Below are 19401 nucleotides of genomic sequence, written 5' to 3' on the forward strand. Positions count from 1 at the left end.
AGTATTAGACATTCTGATTAAAGTATTGTTTTGTATATTAATTATATAATATTTTGTTCTTTTTTAGGAAGAGTCTATAGAGAGCGCCTATCCTGAGATGTTTCAGACTTTGGATTTGGATTCCATAAATGCTTGCCCTTTAGGGACTTTTAACACTGGCAGAGAAACAAGCACTGCAATTTCACATTATCCTATCACTGGTAAGCTGTATATTTGTATAATAACTGCTTTAAATATATGTAGATGTGTAACTAAATACAATTTCTCATACAGATGCGGAGATGCTGCAAGCGGCCGATAAGCAAGAAAACAGCCATGTTACTGAAGAGCCAATAAATCTGGCGAATCCGTTGCGGAGGCGACAAACATGAAAAAGGTAAGAACATATGGAAAAAGTAACATCTCTTTGAAAAAAGAGTCCGTATGTATGCAGGTATGATATTTCCCCTAATTTCTTATACAGGTAACCATCACTTGAAAGAATTCTATAACGTTGATGGTCCCATGGTTTCTAACAGTCCTAAAAATCCACGGAAACCACTAAACACATCGCTCAAGGTTAGGGTTCCCAGGGTTTCTATCAGGCCTAACGGGAAACCAAAAAATATGGCGCAGCTGATTTGAAATGGTAATGTGAGCTTGAAAAACAATAGATAATCAGTACCGTGAAGAAAATCATTTCAGGACTTTGTAATAGTTTTATTTACAGCTGATAAACGAGCGGCCAGAAAAATGCTATATTCAAATGAAAATGTATCCATCCCACTGACGGTGAATAGTGAGATGGCTATGAACCCAGAGCCTGCAGAAGACCAATACCCAGAATATTTTTGTAAGTATATATTTAGTTTTTTGTAATAATGATAATAATCTTTATTTATATAGAGCTTACATATTCTGCAGAGATTTATCATTCAGATATTCATATACAACCAGGCATAAGTAACAGTTATCAAAACAATAATTAAAGCAAAATTAATGATGCCCCTGCTCATAAGGGGTACAACCTAAAATACTATCTTTATACAAACACTTATATGTGTTTCTTGACTATCTGGTACATGCAAAATTTCCATTGTTACTCAAGCTTCATGGATAACTGACACATGTAACTTTTTTCCTTTAGATACAAAGAATATGCTAAAAAAAGATGCACAGCCATTGCTGCAACCTCTAGTACTGCAGGAGCGTACTTACAGACCAACGCAGAACCCCCGCATAAAGAGTTAATCCGGCTGTGAGATCAACTCCGCTTTCACCAATCATTGTTCTGTGGAATGAAGACAGTCCTGTGAAAACCAAGCAACCTAGGAAGGCGGTACCGAAGTGTTCAGCCTGAAAATATAACGGCGACTCAGTCACTCCCAATATTACACATTCAAACATTTCCGTGGACGGTGTGCCACAAGCTGAATGTGAAGCCATCAACAGAGAAATTGATCAGCTTGCTGAGGGTAAGAAGACAATTAATCTGGACAATATACGCGTGTGTCATACTATACACCCTGCAGATATTACTTTTGCAGGAATGTCTAATGATTTTGCACTTGTAAATCCTTTAAAGAGACGAACAGTATCAACCCAGACCCAGAGGGCAAGTAAAAAACAAAAAGTACACAATACCCCAATTACCCCTGGATGGCCTGAAGAACACTATAAGGTGACACTTACGAAAGGTTACAAACTGCTACCCCAACACCTGACATTGTTGATGAGCTATATGCGTTCAAAAGAGAATGTGGAGACGCGCCATTAGTCATTGTGAAATCAAATAAAAATAATTCAATGTGACTAGGCTTGGTTGGTTATGGTCTGCAGAAGTTGTTTAAAATATCTCCACAAAGGGGTTATAGATTGAGAACAACTAAACGTGCTCGAAGGCTGTTGGTTAGTGCAAGACATTCACTAGCAGCTAGAAGCCTGCGAGAGCCAACTCACAGACCGATAACTACACAAAACCCTCAGCTGTTGATACATGCACAGAGTCCCTCTTTTCACAGCCATGATACCCCTATGGATGTTAGCTCCAACATGTCTCCATTTGCTCAAAGCTTTGAGCCTCTTGAAACACATGCTGAAAATGTACATGATGTTGCAGCTGATGGTCATGTTGATGATAATGTACAGGACGTAGATCATTCAGTATTTTTAAAACATTTTTATCACCATCAAAGAGATGTCTGCAATTTCAATGCTCGCATGTATATTGATCATTTCAGATTTGTAAATTTAGACCGCATTCAATCATTTGTAGAGGCCCTAAACATCGTGCATGGAGCCATTCAGTCTTTACTGGACAGAGTCACCAGAGACATTGATCCTGGAGACTTTGTTCAGTTAAGGCTTGAAGGCGGTGACACGTTAGATCCCATTTTCACTACAAAACAAACAAGGGAGGATTTTAGTTCTGAAGCATTCTTAAATGCCGGAGCTCGACAGGTACTCACATTCCAAATTATATTTATGCTACAACGCTGTATGGTAGCCCCTCCTGGGAGTTTGAAGGTAAATCCGCAACTCATGATTTTGTGCAATTCTTTACATCCGGTAAATTTTCTGGATATACGTTTATAGCCCACAATGCTGGAAGATACGACGCATACTTTATTGTTAAGGAACTGATTTCTGAAAAACTCTGTGTGAAATTGATATCCCGAGGTGGCCGTCTCTTGTATGTAACGCTGCCTGATTTGGAACTGAGGTTTATTGACTCCCTAAATTTCATACCGATGAAACTTAGTAAGATGCCGCAGGCTATGAGATTCTCAGGTTCAAAAGGACATTTCCCCCACTTATTTAACACTGAAGAAAATCAAAACTGTGTGGGTCCCATACCAGCTGTAAAATATTATGGGGTAGAGTACATGTCATCTAGTGAGAAAGGGGAATTCATGGAGTGGTATGAGACGCAGGAAAATACAACTTTTGACTTTAAGTCTGAACTAAAGTCTTACTGCAAACAAGATGTTGAGATTCTGAGACACTCATGTGAACTTTACAGGGAGCGTGTCATGGAAATGACGCAGAAAAATGTTAAAATATACTGTAAGCGAGAAAAGAAAAAAATTGAAGTGTCCAGATGTGTTGATCCTTTTCAACTCGTAACCCTTGAATCTGTATGTATGCCAATGTACAGGTTTAAATTTCTTCCAAAAAAGACCATTGCCATTTTACCGGGTGATAATTATCACAAGACAAAAAAACGCTTTTCATCACCCGCTATACAGTGGCTCATGTATGTATCCTACACAGAGAACATAGTAATCCAACATGCTTTAAGAGGGGGTGAAAAACGAGTTGGGAAATATTTTTTAGACGGTTATGCCTATGTTAACGACAGACATATTGCATTCGAATTTCATGGGTGCTTTTATCATGGGTGACCAATCTGCTATAATGAATATGATGTAAATAAGGTCACAAACACCTCCTATGGTCAATTATATTATGCCTTTTTAGCTAGAAAACGTTACCTGCAGTGGTGTGGCTACAGAGTGAGAGTACTGTGGGAACATGAATGGAATGAAATTATTCAAAAAGATTCTAATTTTCAATCATTTCTTCTCCAAATGGAATTCCCTACCCCTTTATACCCCCGCGATGCTCTTTATGGGGGACGTACTAATGCCATTAAACTTTATCACCAACTGAAACCTGGGGAGACACTACATTACTATGATTTCACCAGCCTGTATCCCTTTGTAAACAAAACTAAAACATACCCCGTTGGTCATCCACACATTATCTATGAGGGTTTTGGGTTCATTAAAAATTACTTTGGCATTGCCAAAGTCAAGGTCTACCCTCCGAGGGATTTATTTTTTCCTGTTCTACCGGTAAAACTCAAAAAATTATTGTTTCCTCTATGCTACACATGCTCTGTAAATTCGCAGACAGAGGAATGTACACATAGTGATGAAGAGCGGGCTCTGACAGGTACATGGTACACTATAGAGCTTGAGCTGGCCATAGAGAAAGGCTATAGGATAGCCCACATCTATGACATTTGGGATTTTCCTAAAACCAGTGATCGCTTGTTTTCTCGGTACATTAAATTACATCTTAGGGATAAGCAGGAGGCCTCAGGTTATCCCAGCTGGTGCACTGATGACAGTAAGAAACAACAGTACATTGATTCCTTTCTTGACAAAGAAGGGGTGCAATTATGCGCTGAACATATAGGAGAGAACCCTGCTAAGAGACAGATCGCCAAACTTTTCTTAATTTCTTTATGGGGAAAGTTTGCCCAGAAATCTAATTTACCATGTACCAGCATTATTAAGCAATCCTGATGAACTGTTTCAACATGTTTTTTTACCGTATTACGACGTTTCGATGTTACAGTTTATTGATGATGAAACCGCAACAATTGATTGGAAATATACAGAAGGGCACCACACCATCAACAAGAACACAAACATTTTTATAGCCTGTTTTACAACAGCATATGCTAGACTAGAGCTTTACTCTCTGCTGGACAGGCTGCAGGAAAGCTGCCTTTATCACGATACTGATTCTGTTATCTTTGTGCAGAGAGAAGGTGAGTGGAGTCCTCCTTTAGGTGATTACCTGGGGGAATTGACCAGTGAGATACCTGATGACACTTACATCACTGAGTTTGCATCTGCTGGCCCAAAGACCTACGGATACAAAGTCAACACCAGTAAAACTGTCTTAAAAGTGAAGGAAATAACATTAAATGTTGGTAATGCTCAATCTATTAATTTCAGAAGTCTAAAAGATCTTGTTCTGAAGTACCCGCATAATTCTGATTCTGAAACACAAAAACGTATTATCTTCGAGCAGCCCGGCATTGTGAAAAATAAAAAGTACTGGTCCGTTGAAACAAGATCTCTTCGAAAACACCAAAAGTGTGTTTACACAAAGCGCAGACTATTAGACGATTTTACCACCGTACCATTTGGATATTAATTGTGACTTGTGATGGACCCACGTCTGCAACATCCATTCTCGTGTATTCTAGCAGGCCCATCTAATTCTGGAAAAAGTTACTTTGTAAAACAATTGTTACATAATATTGACACTCATTTTTCTCATAAACCTGATAATATTGTTTGGTTTTATTCCTGCTGGCAGAAGCTATATAATAAAATCTCTCTTTCTTTTCCCTTCATCAGATTTGTGGAGGGTCTGCCGCATACATTCATAGATGATGAATTATTCCCTCCTGAAAAGGTAAATTTGACTATTGTTGACGATCTCATGGAGAGTGCTAGTGATAACTGTAAAATAGAAAAAGCATTTACCAAGTATGTCCACCACAGAAACCTCAGCATTTTCTACCTGGTACAAAACATATTTTGTCAAGGAAAGAAAAGCCGCACGATAAATTTAAACACAAAGTACATGGTCCTTTTTAATAACCTTCGGGATAAATTGCAAATTGAAACACTAGCGCGACAAATGTATCCAGGAAAAAACGCGCTATTTCTTAGAAGCTTTTGAGGATGCCACGCGGGTGCCTTATGGGTATTTGTTGCTAGACTTAAGAGCTGATACCCCTGAGGATCTTCGCTTGAGGACGGGTCTGTTTCCTCCAGCGTTACCGGCTGTGTATGTTCAAAAGAAAAATACTTCTAAAAAGTGAATTTTAAACAAAATCAGACATTCTACACTGCGACCATAGTGTTGTAAAGATGTCGGAGAGAATACGGAGTAACTGGAAGCTCTTAAAAACACTGGTGAAGGCCCCGCCTTCTATCAGAAAATCTATTTTGTGCAAAGCGAGTCATGATTTAATTACAGCTATAGGGCAGATTGCGTTAAACATCTTAAAAGGTCAAATCCCTCTGAAAGAGCGACAAAAAATATACTAAAAAAGTGGTGAAAAGCTATAAAAACCATGAGTAATAAATCTCACAGCATAAAGAAGAAGCAGCAGCTACTAAAGCAGACTAGTGGCTTTATAGGTCCTCTTTTAGGCTATGCGATCCCGATAATAACAAGCCTGCTTACCGGCAAATAATGGAACATACCGAGAAAATGTATCTTGTTCCCAAGCAGGAGCCAATCAAACTTCGGCCCCCTATTACAGACATTCGCCAAAGCGTTATCCAACGTCTTGATGGTGAAATTGGTGAGATTTTACAGCGTCGTGACATGCCGGATGACGTGAAAATTAAAAAATATAGTGATGTACTGCAGAGATACTTGGTTCATGCTAAACAAGATGCTAAGGAACTATCAACTTTAAAGATCATTAACACTCCAGAATCTGATCACCAACAATTGTCAAACTCACCCCATTGATAAAAGTCCCGCTGTCAATGAAATTGTAAGTCATGTAAATCCACGATATAAAAAGAATGCAGAACTTCTACTAAACAAGATGTTATGTTACAAAACACAAATATTACATCGTGGAATGATAAAAGCGAGTTTATTTTCAAAGGTACTATAATACCCGGCTCTAATATGCTGGATTTGGTGCATAACACAACTCAGAGCCATGCCCTAACCAGCAGGAATTTACCAAGGGGCTGTAATACATTTATGCATGCTATGGCCGAGTTAAATATGCCATTCACGGTTGTGGGTAATTCCACTACTTGAGCACATTTAGATAAATTAAAAATGCCCATGAATGAAACTGATGGCACGTATAATCCTCGAGCCCTTTCCACCCCCAGCCGAGCGATCCGTCCTTTACACTTCTCACCATTAGGTATCACACAAGGTCCACTGATGCCTAAAAAAAGTACTGTTCTGTTACTACAATCCATGTGACTCACTATGTAACATTGGTTCTGTTCAATTGTAATGCATTAAATTATTATGTAAGAAATATGATGTATATATAATATTAAATATACAAATTGTTATATATGATTGTAACACTTTTAAATGTCAAATGTAATACTTTATAAAAATGTATTTGATTGTTGTTCAATAAACACTATTATATTTTTCATAAAAATGGTGTCTCATTTTTATTTACAATTCGAATAAAATGTTTCCATTATTAAAATATTTGCCATATAAATAATATGCCCAATGAATCGATACTAATTAAAGTATAAAATGTCTATAAAAGGTAACCATTTGTTTCCTTAATTAAAATATTGGCCATATACATAATCTGGAGAGCCCTGAACACTTGGACTTAACATTATGACTGTTATTTCTGGGACTATCCAAGTTTATGTGAGATTTCTTGAGCACAGAGGCATTATTACTTTGTCCCACATGTGCCCATTGTGATAGCAGTCCACTTTTGCTACATTTTAGGATATTTTGGTCACTTCTATTGTGAATGTACCCTCTTTGTACACAGTCTGTTCATTTAATTAGTGTTATTAGTGTTGCACGTATTTATAAGTGTCATTTTTATACAGTATGACTAATAAAATTTGATATTTTTGTTAATTAGCATAGACTCTATTTCCTCCGTCTTTCCTAGCATCTATTAGGGAGTCGTCGCTGTTATGCAATCTTGCTCTTTTTATGAAGCATGGTAATTATCCATTAGTAAGTTATTTACTATGTTTTGGAGATTTGTTATATCATATACATAATATGCCCAATGAATCGATACTAATTAAAGTATTAAAAGGCTATAAAAGGGAACCTGTTATGAATGGGTCACCGAGGAGGAAAAAACCTAAACATGCCAAGCCCAGAAAAACCAGAGAGATTGGTAACTATGCAGATTGCAGATCCCTGATCTTACCACAACAACTAGCAGTAGCTGTGGAGCGTGCCTACGATGTTCCTAGATGCCTCGTCACGGCCGGAGGACTAAATAAGCCTAAGGCAAGAAAAGGGAAAACTAACTGCCCCAGAGCAGACCCCAAAGGAATAGATAGCCCCCACACATGTATTGATGGTGAAACAAGATGAAGGCACAAACACAGGCAGGAAAATAGGCTGAGCAAATGATGGGGCCCAAACTAACTAGACAGGAAAGGAAAGAAAAGACACTGTCTGCAACCTGCAAAAAACCCTACAAAAATAATGTCCAACAATTCTGATAGCAAAATTAACCCTGAAGTCACTAGACTTCTCCCACTATGTCAGCACTCTGAAATATTCTGAGACAGAGCAAAAAGAGACCAAACTAGTAAGGGACAAAAAGCCAATTGGCAAAATACTGATAAATAAGAGTGGAAATTCAGCACAGCCTCCAGCCGGGGGGTGGCTGACCACACAAAAAACTGAATAGACCAACAAAATCAAGTGGAACATTAGCAGAAAAACTTAGCTTTAGATGACTGGAACAAAGCTGAAAACCAAGAGCTGACAAGCCAGAAGGAATCACCAGCAACTGAATAGGGTGTCGGCTGTCTTAAATCCAATCTGAGACTCCTGAGATCCAATCGTCATCCTCATTCTCAGGTGGCAGATCTCCACCGATCAAATCAGCCTCACCAACCCCCGTCACCACCAGAGGGAGTCTGGAAGGAGAACTCACAACTGGTGAACCAGAGAATAAACTCACAATAGGAAACTTTATTGGTCATATAAAAGCATATCAAACACAGCCTTTTATATCAAACAATAGCGATTGATATAAAAGTGATTCAATCACGATCCTTTTATTCTACTTTTATTCTACTTTATTGAAAGGCCTATAAAAGAGAAAATAATTGGACATATAAATATTTTGTCCTGATACACTTTTATATCAATTTGATATAAATTTGACATAAAAGGTATCAAACACAACCCTTTTATAACAATTTGATATCAAATTGTATAAAAGGGGCGTGTTTGAGACACTTTGATAGGGGCGTGGCACCTGTCAGATTTCTTTTTGACGAGTAATACAGCCCCCTTACTACTATCCTGAAGCAAAAAAAAAGGAGGGTGATCAGCAATAGCATATTTTTGAAAAGCAAACAGCACTGAAATAAAATGACTACTCTGCCACCCCTCTTTTGCACCCTCTGTCATCCCTCTTTTGCACTCTATGCCAACCCTCTTTTGCACTCTATGCCACTCCTATTTTGCACCCTGTCACCCCTCTTTTGCACTCTATGCCAACCCTCTTTTTCACTCTATGCCACCCCTCTTTTGCACTGCCACCCTATTTTTCTATCTTTTAACACCCTCCTCCCATCTCTGTATGGCCCCCGTCACAGCAAAAAACAACAGTATCGGGAGCCAGTGAAGGCTCTTCACCCACGGTCCCCCATAATAACCTGGAGACTCCTCTACATCGAAGGGAGGGCTTTTCAGCACCCCTGCATACCTGAACAAGAACGATGATTCTCTCCAGGTCCATCTTGTGTCTCTGCAGGCACGGAGTGATAAACTTCAAAGTGATAAACAGGAAGTGCATGGGAGTGTCCTAGAAAAAAATATGGCGTTCCGCAAATACGGTCTTCACGGTGTACACACTGGGCAAGCTTCCATTGTTTGTACGGGGCCTTGTTCGTAAGCCGTGAAAAATATCGAGCAAACGCGATATTTTTTCATGGCTGTAAATATGGCCCTCACGGCCATACAGTGTACGGCGGTCCGACGAATTTTTGCGGCCCCATAGAAATCTATTGGGGGCTGCAAAAACATGGCAAGTGTAAAAGAAGCCTTAGCCAGTAAATAGAAAAATATTTAGAATTGAGAATCCTCTGTGGTTGATACCTTTTTTCAGTTAGCCATTAAAAGGTATCAACCACTGGGGACTCTCAATTCTAAATATTTTTCTCCTTTCATGATAAACACCTAGGATAGATGAACATAGGCTGGTAAGACATCCGCCCTTCATTGTAGATGAAAAAAACTGTACATTACAGTATCACTCAAACAGCGTGCACCCTGTTAATAACTTTCCTGATAACATTGATCATTACAAGACATAATGATCATTTAAATATAGCTGTAATAGAACATTTTGTGTCCAATGAGTGTATATTAGATATTGTGCATTTCTGATATAGCTCTCTAAAGTTTATTTTATTAGTGTATATTATTTTATTGGAATAGGAAATACTGTTTCCATGGTGATCTTATTAAATCGCACATGTAACCAGCCTTCTCGTTTCACGTGTCAACGGCATGACAACAGCTACCTCTATTACTTCCTTCTATCACCATCTGTTATCTTTTCCTCTCTGTAATATAAACTCTTTATAAAAAAAAAGATTTATCTTCCAGTACTGAAGAATGTCATAGTTCAATTAGAAATTATAGTGCATCCAATTTCCATCTGTGAATAAAGTATCAGCAACCAAGATAAAATTTAGGACACTTAAAGGGAACCTGTCATCGGAATTTTATATCCCTTGGCAGGGGTATAATGACCCTTTAATTATGATTAACCCCTTCATGACAGAGCCAATTTTGTACTTAATGATCAAGGAAATTTTTACAATTCTGAACACTGGCACATTATGAGGTTACAGCTCGAACATTTTAATGTATCCCACTGATTCTTAGACTGACTGATTGTACTTCATGTTAGTGGTAAAATTTCTTCGATATGCGTTTATGAAAAAAAACGGAAATTTGGCAAAAATTTTGAAAATTTTGCAGTTTTCAAACTTTTAATTTTTGTGCCCTTAAATCAGTCATATAGCACAAAATAGTTAATAAATAACATTTCCCACATGTCTACTTTCCATCAGCACAATTTTGGAAACATAATTTTTTTGTTAGGAAGTTATAAGGGTTAAAATTTGACCAGCGATTTCTCTTTTTTCCAGTAAAATTTACAAAACCATTTTTTTAGGGACCACCTCATATTTGATGTGAGTTTGGGGGGGTCAATATGAAAGAAAATACCCAAAACTGACACCATTCTAAAAACTGCACCCCTCAAGGTGCACAAAAAGAAATTTAACCCCTAAAAATACCTTTTAATTCAATGATTAAAACATCATAATAGAATAATCCTAAATACCAGAGGGTCTAAGGCCTATAACAAAACCCAAAACACGTGTCAAGGTAAGTATGTTTAAATTGGGGGGACAAAAACTAGTCTGACCCTAATGGGCCCTAATAAAGTCCCTTCCTGACTGCAGAGGTTGGCACTCTAGATGTTGACGATGTAGCGCCCCCGCTCAACGTCGGTGTCCCTAGAAAACCCTAGAACACCCTAACTGAATACAAAATGGGATACACAGTAAAAACACACACATACATAAATATCTGAAAAAAACCCTAGTGGGGAGACACTATGTGTCCCATTAGAAAAAGTGCTAAGTTGATGTAAACTTATCTCGAAGTAAAGATGCCCCTGATGAGGGCTTATCTCGGAGTCAAAAATATTGAAAATGCAGCTTGAATAGACTTCTCGCAGTCAAAAAATGCTCATATGCTGCAAAAAAGAGACAGACCACAGGGTAAATACCCAGTTCAAAAAACGTATACAGAGGGATCAAATATTAACATTCAATAAACTCCACTAAGAAATATAATAGATCTAATACAAAGCACATAGTTAATCACTTATCCCCATGTCAAAGAAATATAAAAAAAATACCCACAAGGATATTAATCAGAAATAACATAAAAAATTGACAGATTTATAATGCATCTGGGTATAATAATCCATCTGCTGGAAAGGTATTGCAACAAATCTGGAGTGCTTAATAAATCCTGAATAAAGGAGGTTGATATTATTCACCTCACACATCAATTAAAAAAAATGGACATGTTGCAAACCGCCATAGGATTGTCAATCATAAATGTAAAAAGAAAAGCCAATACTTATCAGCCATAGATGAGCAATCATTGAATTAAAAGGTATTTTTAGGGGTTAAATTTCTTTTTGTGCTTGCTGGTTGGTTTTTTGATGTTTTTTATTCCATTTATCTTTTTTGAGGGTTTTTTTTACCCCTCAAGGTGCTCAAAACCACATTCAATAAGTTTATTAACCCTTCAGGTGCTTCACGAGAACTAAAGCAATGTGGAAGGAAATAAAATACAGTTTGACTTTTTGAACGCAAAATTGGCAGGAATCAATGGCGGGCGCCATGTCGCATTTGGATACCCCCTGATGTACTTAAACAGTGGAACCCCCCCAATTCTAATTCCAACCCTAGCAAAGCCTTACCCTTGACCCTCATCCCAACCCTAACCCTAACAGAAATCCTAATCCCAACTTCAACACCATACTAACCCCAACACAACCGTAACCCCAGTACAACCCTAACTCCAACACAACTGAAACCCCCACACCCAACCGTAACCCCAACACAACCCTATCCCTAGCCCCAACCCTAACCTCTAACCCTAACCGAAAAATGGAAATACTTTTTATATTTTATTATTTTTACCTAACTAAGAGAGTTATAAAGGGGGTTTCATTTACTATTTTTTTTATTTTGATCACTGTGACAGGGTCTATCACAGTGATCAAAATGAACTAATAGGAGAACTCTATTGTTGCCGGGTGCCGGAAGGCAGATCTCAGCGGGCTCACTGCGTATGCGAACGCCATTTTCTTTCCAGAAAAAGATGCCGAAGGCCAGGGACAGAGCCGGAGGGACCGGGGGACACCACAGGTAACGGGGGGCTCGTGGGACCCCATTTCTCTCTCCTCTGGTGTACTAGATCATATCGGAGAAAGAAATGAATGGGAAATCGGACTTTTATTTTGCAGTTGCCGTTATTCGGTGAGGACGGTAAAAACCAAGCCGAATCATGTTCTCCGGGGTCTCAGCTACCCACTGTGGCCTAGACAATGGAGAGTCCCTGATGCTGGGGGGCGCTATAACCTTATTTCTCATTGCCGTTAGGAGGCGGCGCTGAGGAATAAGTACCCTTAACTGCCACCTTTAAAAGGCGTATCGGCGGTCGTTACGGGGTAAAATCTTTACCTTCCTTGTAGAAGGAATTGTTTTGTAGTTTTAAAGATAGTCAGCCTTTACATTTATGCTATGGAGCTGGATGTGCGCTCAGCTCTTTAGCACTCTCTCACTGTTTTGCACATTCACCGCCGGCCTTTGACATCTGACAGGCAGGTCAATCTAGTCTCCCATGCCCAAAATTTTGTGTAGATGCCATCATTGCCCATGGTCGTCCTCTCAAAAGGGGCTGCGCATGCGCAAATTGATGGTCTGACTGTTTACATCATAAAGAGCTTACTGCACAAGCATTGCCCCTCTGAGGAGACGACCTCTGACAATGATGGTGCCTGTACAAAATCTGAGAAAGGGGAGGCAGGTCACTGAACCAAAAATTACCTGACTCCCAGAGTCTGATGGCCAGGAGAGAATCTAAAGAGCTGTAAATACAGAGCCTATCTGCCCTACACGTGTGGTTCATTAAAATAAAATGTAAAAGCTGGATTTAACAAAAAAAAACTTCAAATTAAATTCTACAAAGTGTAAAAACCTAATGTCTTTAAAGTAATTTTGAAGAAGTGTGACATAAGAATTTAAAAGTAAGACATAATGGGTTAATGGGACATAATTGTTTTACTTTACCTTTCCTAGGGACATTCACACCTCTTGGAATTGCTAAGGATTTTCTGTCTAGATTTTGTGATGGAAAATCTTCAGCGGGATACAATAGAAGCAAAGTGGATGAGATTTGAGCGACCCACACATTGCAGAGATATTTTCCATGCAGAAAATGACTTGCAATGGTGCTTTTAAATAAACAGAATGTCAATACTGTTCTTTAGGGCTCGCTCACGTAGCCATTGATTCATGCAAGAGAATCGTGCAAATTATGCTACTGACACTCAGATGAAACTGTCAAGAGTGTCACCTTAGTGTTATCAGATTCTCTTGGATGAGAGAATCACAGCACACCTGCGGAAAAGAAAGAGAACTGAATTTCTCCACTTTCTCCATTCTCTGTGAGCATACATTGGACTGCACTTGGATGACATAGATTTGTATGGGTGCGCATTATCCGGTTATCGGAGGCACTCGTAGCATGCTGCAATTGCCTTCTAGTGCTAAACGGGCATGATAAAGTAATTGCAGATCTGCACGGTAGTATAACACTAGACCGAGTCCTATCCGATAGAACATTGTATAGCATTTGGCCGTGTTATACGCTCATATGAGCGAGGCCTTAAAGTAATGACATTTTCACAGTTTAATTTACCACAACCAACTGCTTCTATGGTCTGTTAAATTGTAGTGTGGTCCTGGCTTAAATCTTAACCATTCACTTTATTAACTCCTTTCTGACATCAGACGTACTATCCCATCCACAGTACCCGGGCCAGTATGACCGGGGACGGGATAGTACGTCTAAGCGATCAGCGGCACGTTAACCCCTGGCACACTGCGATCAAACATGATCGCAGTCTACCGGGGGATTAGGGAAGCATCGTCAGGGAGGGGGCTCCCTGTGTGCTTCCCTGAGACCCCCAAAGCAGCGCGATGTGCTGCACTGCTCTGAGGGTCTCCTTCCCTGCAGGCCCCCGGATCCAAGATGGTCGCGGGGGCCTTCGGGAGCCTGCAGGAAGGCAGATTCCTCAGTGCCTGCAGAGAGCAGACACGGAGAAAGCCTGCAGCAGTGCCTGACAGAACACTGATCTGACAGAGTGCTGTGCAAACTGTCAGATCAGCGATCTGAAACAAATAATAAGTGTAAAAATAATTTCTAAAAAAAAAAAAAAAAATCACTAAATAAAAAAAAAAATTCCCTAATAAATTCATTTTTTGGAAATAAACCCCAAAACAATAAAAGTACACATATTTAGTATCGCCGCGTCCGTAACGACCCGCCCTATAAAACTGTCCCACTAGTTAACCCTTTTAGTGAACCTCTTAAAAAATAAAAAACAAAGCAAAAAACAATGCTTTATCATCATACCGCTGAACAAATAGTGCAATAACACGCGATCAAACAGACGAATATAAATAACCATGGTACCTCTGAAAACATCATCTTGTCCCGCAAAAAATGAGCCGCCATACAGCATCATCAGAAAAAAAATTAAAAAGTCATAGCTTGCAGAATAAAGCGATGCAAAAATAATTATTTTTTATGTAAAATTGTTTTCATTGCATAAAAGCGCCAAAACATAAAAAAAGATATGAATGATGCATCGCTGTAATCGTACTGACCCGAAGAATAAAACCGCTTTATCAATTGTACCACATGCCGGAACGGTGTAAACGCACGCCCCAAAAGAAATTAATGAATTGCAGGTTTTTGTCATTCTGCATCCCAAAAATCGGAATAAAAAGCGATTAAAAAATGTCACATGCCCAAAAATGGTACCAATAAAAACGTCAACTCGTCCCACAAAAAATAAGACCTCACATGACTCTGTGGGCCAAAATATGGAAAAATTATAGCTCTCAAAATGTGGTGATGCAAAAACCATTTTTACAATAAAAAGCGTCTTTTAGCGTATGACAGCTACCAAACATAAAAACCGCCATAAATAGTAAATCAAACCCCCCTTTATCACCCCCTTAGGCTACTTTCACACTTGCGTCTTTTTGCTGCGCGTTTTTTGCGCAAAAAAACGCATGGAAAAAATGCATACAAACGCTGCGTTTTTTCAAGCATATGCAGGAAAAAAACGCAGCGTTTTTATGTGTTTGTATGCGCTGTTAGTGCGTTTTTAGCGCGTTTGCGTTTTTTTCAACATTGTTCTCACCAAAAAAATCTAGATATTATTAGGTTTAGGGGTTAGGGTTAGTTAGGGTTAGTAGTACTAACCCTAACCCTAACTTTACTAACCCTAACTCCTAACCCTAACCCCTAACTAACCCTAAACCCTAACCCTTAACCTAACCCTAACCCTACTAACCCCTAACCCTTAACCTAACCCTAACCCTTAACCCCTAACCCTTAACCTAACCCCTAACCTAACCTTAACCCTAAACCCTTACTCTACTAACCCTAACTCACCCTAACCATTGTCTAACCAATGTACAACAAAAAAATGCATGCGCAAAAAAACGCATACATGCGCATGCCAATGCGCACGTATGCGCACCTATAGACTTACAATGGGTGTCTTGCTGTAAAAAAAAAGCATAGCGTGAGCATGCGTTTTTTTGCGGCAAGTCGGACGCACAAAAAATGCAACAAGTTGCATTTTGTGCGCCTGAGCGCACACTGCAAAAATACGCATGCGCACAAAAACGCATACAAATGCATGGGTATGCGCACATAAGCGCATCCCATGCAAAATATAGGGGGGAAAAAACGCATGCGTTTTTTAGCGCTAAATAACAGCGCAGAAAAACACAAGTGTGAAACCAGCCTTAGTTAGGGAAAATAATACAATTACAAAAAAAGTATTCATTTCCATTTTCCTATTAGGGTTAGGGCTAGGGTTAGGGCTGACATTAGGGTTGTATATAAATTGAAGCTGACACGTCACTCCTTGTTTTATAAGTGGTGCCTGGATAAAGGGTTACCACTCCCTTATATCAATATAAATAGATTATCCGGCACTCAATATTGCTGATCAAAGTTATTTTATTTCAAATTCATAATCCAAAGAAATTGCAACGTTTCGGTCTTAATTGACCTTCATCAGACTGAAATAAGTAAAAAATATTTACATAAGTTTTTTAGAAAGAATGAAAGGAATTTACATGACAAAATTACATATAAAAAATAAACAAAATAATTAGTGGCAATGCTTTCTTTTATAGAGAGAATATCATATAATTATGCTTAGACTCTTATATGGCAAGTCACAAATAATTACATGCAAAACAGTCTCATGATCCTAAGATTAAACAAAATCCTACTGTTCTCAGCAAAAAATAAATGCATAAAGAGAAAAGGGTTAATATCTATGAAGTTTGCTCTACCTGGAAAAAGGGGAAGGAGAGATTTGCTTACCAGTTTATGTTAATTGAAGATTATTCGTGAGAAAAGGTAGAAAAAAATCTGTAAGCAAAAAACCACCTAAATAAGTGCTGGTGAGCGGTATCATAATAATCTCCAATGTTATATAAAGGAGATCTTCAATGGAATATTCAGAGAATCTTACCCCAATGTATCATAAGTAAAGTCCCGGTAGGAGTGCTCAGGAAAATGGTGTACTGCCAGTGGAAATGCGCCCTAAGGAATCAGTGAGCGGGTGCGCCCTATTATAGTGTCATATCCGGAAATGGGGGGGGCCGATACTTACATCTAAGCGTCAGTGGAATGTGATTGAAAAGGCGTGATACCGCGGACCGGAAGTGCGTCACTCATGCTGCTAGGAGACGGAGATGCTCAATTATGCGCTCACATGGAACGCAAACAGGAAAAGGTTGGTGCAGGATGGATCGTGGTGGAACGCAAACAGGAAGATGGCGCAGGAGACGATCCAGGGTGAAAATAGAGGAAGGCTCATTACTGGAATCTAATATACAAATATATTTCATGAAATAGATTGAAATCATGGCGCGACCTAAAAGACATCAAGAAAATCGTATTAGGAAGGATAAATTCAAAAATTGTATACAACTTTATATAACAAAATTTACATAAAAGAAAAGACTTACAGGGCACAATAGAGGACACCAATTGAGAACAAGATTACAGAGTCATATATATATAAAATATTATATATCCCATAATGAACCCACAATAGTCATGGGGAATCATTCAAGGCAATATGTTGAAGGTGTGTGTGTATACACATAAACAAAGTAAATGTGTATACACATATACCAGTAGGATTCAAATTAGACCCACAATATCGTAATCCCTGTTAAGTCCCTTGGGTTCTAAACTTTGTAAATAATGTATCCAATAGGTTTCTCTTAACTGAAGTTTCCTAATTAGATCACCGCCTCTTCTATTCACATTGACATGTTCTAGCACCAAAAAACGTAACTGGGCAATTGTATGACCTGCAGTATGAAAATGGTATGGAATTGGAAGATGATGTTTTTTACAACGTATGTCCGATTTATAGTGTTATATGCGATCTTTGATCGCCTGTGTAGTTTCATCAACATATATTTTCCCACATGGGCATTTGATAGCATATATAACAGATTTTGAGTCACAGGTGTAGAAACCCTGTATAGGAGTGACATGTCAGCTTCAATTTATATATTGTTACCTATCACACGAGCACCCTTAAGAAAGGAATTTTCTTTTTTGAAAAAGTCTTCAGAAGAAATGTCGAGTGGTTTTTCGTATAGTGACACACAGGTGGCGGAAATTATCTCACAAGTCACAGCATCGGGAGAATTCTTACAGATCCCAGGCAGCGAATTTAAAACACGTGATCTTGAACGTGAATCCCGTTATCTTGTTGGTTTAGAACTCCACAGCATCACCATTGCTGAGTATATCAAAACTCAAAGGATTCCAAGAGGCCTCCGTGTATCTTTAAGACCAACATTGTTCCAGGATAATTCAGAATTTTGCCAGAAATTCGAACAAATTCTTAATAATTTAATCTCACTAGATCTAATGACACTGACCCTGGAACATCTCAATAAAGAGATTAAGAACAGTCTAGACAAAGTATCTAATATTGAAACACAATTGAAGGACACTTTATCTAAAGACGAATTTAATGCGGTGAAATCTCGCACAACTGAACACGTGGATACCTTTAGGAAGGAAACAGAAAAACGGAAGAGAAAAAAATTCATTTGTGACACTCAGGATTATTTGAATAAAAGGGTATACAAATGGCAGGGCACCTCCTCTCGTCCAAATTATCATTGTTACAGAAACATGGGTGGAACTTCGGCATCCAGTTCAGACAGCGAACGTGCAGATTCTTACAGACAACCATTTTTAGGCTCCGGTCGGAGACCTTACCCAAGAAAAGGACGAGGAGGGGTGGCCAATGTTTCAGAAACCAATCGTCACACCACACAGAGATCCCCAGGTAATGCCAGTTTGGTAGTAAATATTTCTGCTAAATGCCTAAATTCTTCACAAACACGTTTATTACAAAAGGGATTATCATTCTGCCCGACTTCTAGGTTTAATTCTTTTCAATAAGATATGGATTTACAAAGATTTTACAGAAACTTACGTTTGAAGGCTCATTTTAGTAATCCTAATAATAGAATATTACCTGTGACCAAACCAACACCAATTAATCTGACTGATCTAGGTTTAAGGTTACGTAGTACCTTTTTGCCACCTAAGAATAGTCATCCAATTGAGACTTTTATAACACTTATTGAAAGGGAGGTGTCTGACTATTCTAAAAGAATCAGCAGGGGTGATTTCAGTCTTCGGTCTAACCTTGACCAAAGGGATTGCATTGATATACAGACACTGATTGAGGATAAAGATATTATAATAAAACCTGCGGATAAAGGAGGAGCAATTGTGATTATGGATCGGTCCTTTTATATAAATGAGGTTTTATCTCAATTAGCAAATAGGAAGGTTTATCAATCCCTTGCCACTAATCTGACTATCTATTCAAGAACAAATCACAGCTGTTTTGGAGAGGGCCTTAAATTTAAAGATCATAGATACTAAAACACGGGATTTTTTAACGAAAAAAGACCCATTAATTCTCGTATTCTATTACCCAAA

The sequence above is a fragment of the Dendrobates tinctorius genome, unplaced genomic scaffold (genome assembly GCF_039654945.1).
Source record: "Dendrobates tinctorius isolate UK_male_01 unplaced genomic scaffold, ASM3965494v1 ptg000015l, whole genome shotgun sequence".
Taxonomy (NCBI): Eukaryota; Metazoa; Chordata; class Amphibia; order Anura; family Dendrobatidae; genus Dendrobates; species Dendrobates tinctorius.